The sequence below is a fragment of the Gavialis gangeticus genome, unplaced genomic scaffold (genome assembly GCF_001723915.1).
Source record: "Gavialis gangeticus isolate Ggan-Ray unplaced genomic scaffold, GavGan_comp1, whole genome shotgun sequence".
Lineage (NCBI taxonomy): Eukaryota > Metazoa > Chordata > Crocodylia > Gavialidae > Gavialis > Gavialis gangeticus.
In genome coordinates, this window is record NW_017729027.1 from 2060963 (window position 1) to 2066207 (window position 5245).

At 37.2% G+C, this 5245-nt stretch overlaps 1 protein-coding gene across 4 annotated transcripts in view; it reads left to right on the forward strand.

Annotated features, from left to right (window-relative positions):
• The first annotated feature begins 838 nt into the window (after window positions 1–838).
• CNR1 (cannabinoid receptor 1) overlaps window positions 839–5245 on the forward strand; it is a 23752-nt gene continuing 19345 nt past the window's right edge. The window contains exons 1-2 of one of the 4 annotated variants that reach the window (XM_019520364.1): window positions 839–1043; window positions 4070–4248. The gene's annotated coding sequence lies outside the window, so the exon portion shown is untranslated. The other 3 variants (XM_019520362.1, XM_019520365.1, XM_019520363.1) reach the window with 3 other exon arrangements.

Sequence of the window (5245 nt, forward strand, 5' to 3'; positions counted from 1 at the left end):
AGCGCAGGGGCGGGTGCTGTCCCGGAGCCGCGGGCGGGCGGGCGGCCGGTGGGCAGGAGCCGGGTAGGTCTCGGGCTCCCTGGATGCGTTTCCTCGGCCGGGTCCTCTGCAAGGCTCGGGTGCTCCGAGGGGTCTGTTGCTCTTGTTATTCGGGGTGTTATTTCTTCCCTGGGATTTCAGCCATTGAGCCTGAGATTGGCGGGGACCGTTGCAGCGCGGTCGTGCGGGGCCGGGTTTAAGCGCGGTCGCACAGGGCAGGGTCGAGGCGTGTTCTCTAGGGCAGGCTTTACCGCCTGGACATTTTTCTCTCTCCATTTTCGTCTTTCCTTTGATAGATAGATGTGCATTGAATAGATTGGGGGGGTTGTTCCTGACAAGAAAGCACCCCATAGGTGCTAAGGACTGGTTGCTTTATGGTTAACATATATCTATTCTTCTCCATACGGGAGCTGGCGGAGCAATCAACCTCTTAGCTTCCCATAGGACTTTGTCTGACATAGAGGATTTCTCTTCTAATCCTCACCCACTGGTAATTTACAATGGATGACATTCTTATTGATTTTTTTTTTTTCTTCCTCCCCCCCACCTTTCCCTCCTGCACTTTTCCCCTGCAAACTCCACTATTGAGGTTTTAGCTGAAATAAAGGACCACTTGTGAGTCTGTATGGAAAGGTGTTTAGTAAAGATGCCTCTAAACCTTTAACAAAAAAAAGATTTTTTTTTTCAATTTCTCAGTTGGTCTAATAAAAGGTATCATTTTGGAACCAAGAGTTCTAGATTTTTGCACCTCTAAACCTTAGGTGAATATTTGGTGAATATTTCAGTAGGTTTCTTCTTTTTTTTTTAAAACAGAGATCTGAAAAAAAAAACCCAAACCCCCAAATCAGTGAGGCATTTTAAAAAAAAAATCATATTGTGTGCATCAGAATAAACCTTCGGATTGTGAGGAGTAATTACAAGTCATCAAATGGGCTTGCTGTAAGTGGACATGTTTTTGTTTCAAAGCTATCCGCTAATCTTCATAGAGAACACCCCGGGATAAGGTATGTGCTGTGTGTTTGACGCGTGAAGGTCTTCACTGCGATGCTTTGATTTAATACAAGTAAAATGGTGTGAAGAAGATGAGCTCCATAATATTCCCCCTTTTCCAAAAAAATTGCTGCAAGGATCACTTGCTGAAATTACAAGAACATGCTAACAGCTTTGATCCACTGTAGTATATTTCAGTAGAGTTAGGGAAATTTATGAACTAGATCTGAACAATCTGTCTTTTTGAGTGCTTTTCTGTTTTATGAAATAATTGCTTGTTGATTGCATTTTGCAACAGTCTTAAATGTGAGAGAGTGGGTTTTTTCCCCTCCTTATGTGTGTCCCTCGTGTTCAGTCTTATTGTTCACCTTTTCCTAAAGGAGCATATTGTCTGTCAGTGGTGGTATTGAGATTTGCATCTACATAGGCTGGGCAGAAGACCACAATGATATTTTTTTCTCTTTAATAATATTCAAATAATAGAAACTGTTGAAAGTGTAACAATTAGTTGAGAGCTGTTAATTTTTTTCAGATTATACCTAATAATTACAGCTTGCAAAGGTTTCCCCTTTTCTCTGAAAAAAAGCCTCACTGATTGTGGTGGAAGAATTGTTATAATGCAGAAAAGAGTCTTTTAAGTTCACTGGAAAAGAAAAGCATGAAACATCTTTATATAGTTCAAAAATGAATGTGTAATTTTCTCTATTTACTTGAGGTTCAAATTGGCTGTGTAGCAAGCATCAAATACAGGCGTATCTTTGCTTCATTATATACTAGTGTTTGGAACCAGAGACAGAACAATTTCAATAAAAACATTAAAAATGAGATTGATAAGAGCAATATATATATTTTTCTGAGCCAGCAGGCTTCTCTTGCTTCACGGGAAAAGTTGGCTAAGTAAAGAAAAGGACTGTTTTCTAGAAATTTATCTCATCACTTCCGAGTAACATAAAAAAATCAAATTAAAAATACCTTGCAACATTCCAAGTAGAATAGGAACCAGGATTATATTAGTGAGAAAGTAAGTTATCTGAAGCTTTAATCTTAGCTGTTGTTCTTTAGTTAACTACAATTACATAAAGGACACCACGCTTTGCTAAAAGGATGACATGTACCAACCAATGTGTGCCATTCCTTCTGTGGTCAGTTTTTTTAGTTGGGCAATTAAAGTTTGAAAGCTGGAATAACTTCTTTAAAAAATCATTCCCTACGTTTATCCTCTTGACTCTGTAATGTGGCCATTACGGAAAGCTTGCAAACTGTGATAGAACTGAGCATTTTGGTGTTACGTTTTTGAGAGTGAGTCCTCTGATGCCTTTTCCTTTTATTGAATAGAGATTGGCGAGGAGATTAAAAAGCAAGTAGAAATCCAAGCCAACCTATATATTCAATTAGCTCTGCCTAAGAATTTTACAAATTTCTTTTCATTCCTGACTCCACAGGTCTGTTTCATTCACTCAGTTCCAGTCACCTAACTAATTTCTTATAGAAAAAAAGTTCTGTACATTTAGAAAGTGATTTGTGTAACTTTGAAAATGCAAACCATGTGACCTTTTGCTAGTGATTCAATCAGATTTCTGTGCATCTGCAGAATTCATTTTTATCCACAGTGATTTTCTTTTTATTTTTTTGATGCATGACTATATTGCCTTTATCTGATTCTCCTCATGAAATGGTGCATGTCTATGGAGATGCTTTGCTGCTGTTCTCCCAATATTTCAGACTATCCAAAATGATGAATATCATGAAAAATCATTCACCAGCCATCTAAGTGAAAACCTAGATGTTTCCTTGCAGTCATAGAGAAAGTGTACAGTCTGCTGCTGATTTAAAATGTGTACTGCAAGTGACCCTAACACTGGGATTTGGCCAAGTTCAAAGCAGCTGTGCAGATGGACACAGAAGGCAGAGGGAAATAGACCCTTTTAATCACAACAAGGCTGCTCTTGTTTTCCTATCTATAGTGGAAATGTATGCCAGGCCCTAGTACTCAAAAGCAAGCCTGCAAATGTGCCAGAATAAGCAGCAATGACACTCTGTTCTTAATAGAAAGTTAAAACTTGATAGAATTTTGTCCTCTAGCTTGTCAGTATTGTCTTCTACTTCTCTCTGTGTGAACTGGCATTGAATTGGTTTAAAAGGTGCACACAGAATTACTGTTGGTGAGACAAGAAGTTCTGGATGTGTGTGTTTGCTCCTGATCACTGTTACTAAATTGGATCCATTTCTGTGAAATGATTATAATTGCTTGTAAATGAATTTCTCTTTTGGAAATAACTTTTTTTTCTGAAGTTCCTTGTTGCATATAAAAAGAGTTCAATTAACAAGTTGGGGTTGGATATTTTTTTATTATAACTTTTTTGTGTATTATGGGAGAACATTATGAATATGTAACAACTGAGCTCAATCCTAGTCCCACTGAAGTAAATGGGAACAGGGGAGTGTTCACACCTTTTTCTGAACAAGTTAGCTGTTCCATTTGCAGTAGGAATGAATGTACAGTATCTATTTCGCTATTGCATTTTCAACCCAAAGTTTATTGCAGAGATGTGTGTCAAGCTATTGGCATAACCAGACTCTCAATATGTAAGGCTTTTGTTCTAATTATGCAGATTATGGCTACAAATTATCAGATTTTACATGATTTTGTATTAGTTTATCTCTGACTGTGTGTATTCATTTTTGTTGAGAGAACCACGTTTACTCACGAAAAAGTACTGAGCAGAAGCAGTTGGTTAGGAAATACTATGAATTCTATTTCAGCCCCCACTGGAGTAATTTTCACACCTGCCTTTTAGGAAACCTTTCAGAGTTTTTTGTTTTGTTTGTTTCCCCTTGGTGAATATGTGAAATGTGCCAGCTATAGTTAGGAATCATTATTTTTAGCCAGTTCTGCCTCTGTTTAACACAATGCAGTACTCGAGTGCAGAGTATATATGTAACTGAAAAATTATGTAAAATGGGTTTGGAGTTTAAAAATAAATATTTTTTTACAGGATCTCAGTGGATATACTAATTTTAGATTCTTGCTTTTTTCCAGGAAGGCTGTGTAAGGGAAACATTAGAGTGGTGTGCAGCAGATATTTCGCATACATGTATTTTACATACACTTATTATTCCTTATCTTGTCTACTAACCCTTTGGGACCAGGAATTTGGGTTTACGGATGATACCCACCTCTTCAGCATTTGTAAGACTTCACATAGACATACTATGAATGTGCATGTGTATCTGTGTATATATTTGTGTACAGTTATATTAATTCATTTCTAAATGAAAATTTATTTACCTTTAAAAAAATCGTCAAATATATTTACTGGCTGGATATACATCTGCATTTTGGGATTCTGATTAACTGATATCAGTTACTGTAATTTATTTTTTCTCTTTCTTCGTTTCTCTTTTTTCTCTTTCTCCTTTCTTTTTTATAAAGAAAAGCATCTGCTCATTTCAAAGACATGCACCATTGCCAAGCAATCTGGTGTAGTGGCTTAATATGCTAGCAAATAATTTCACAAGTTGTTTGTGTATTTGAGGGCAGTATATATGAATATCATTATATTCTGAAGTGAAGAATGAGAAAATTATCTGAGTTTATTTAAATTTTTGTAAAAAGCCAGACAGTTTCAAAACCTGTAGAATGCTTTCCATATTTTAATTGGAGTATTTAAATCCTGACATTCTATATCCTACCAAGAGTTTTTGACTTATATTGATAATATGAGATGACACATTTACTTTCAGTACTAACTTCTGAGCATGGTCAGTATAAGATGATGTAATAATACTTTCCGAAAGAGGTGGGCTCCTGTGAACTAGAGCTGAAAGCATATTGTGTTGCAGGTGTCCAGTAGGATTTCTAGGCACTGTCCTTAGGTCACTGCCCTCCCTTTTCCGATTCTGTTATATCCCCTGTGTAGATCATCCATGTTTATATTTGCACATCCTTTGTTCTTAGTCATACCTCAGATATGTATGCTATAGTTCACTTTTTTCTCCTCAGTCATTTTGATGTCAGTAAGGTCTCTGATCTGTTCTGTTCAAAACCACCCTTCCTTGACCCTTTCCACCTCTTGTGTCCCTTGTGTCAACTTATATACTTATAACCCTGTCCTGTTTACTGACCTTACTCCTTCATTTCATCCTGCACTGTTTAAGTGTAGATTAAAAATGGACCTTCAAGTGAACAGTGTACAAACCTGTCCTTCAAAAAACA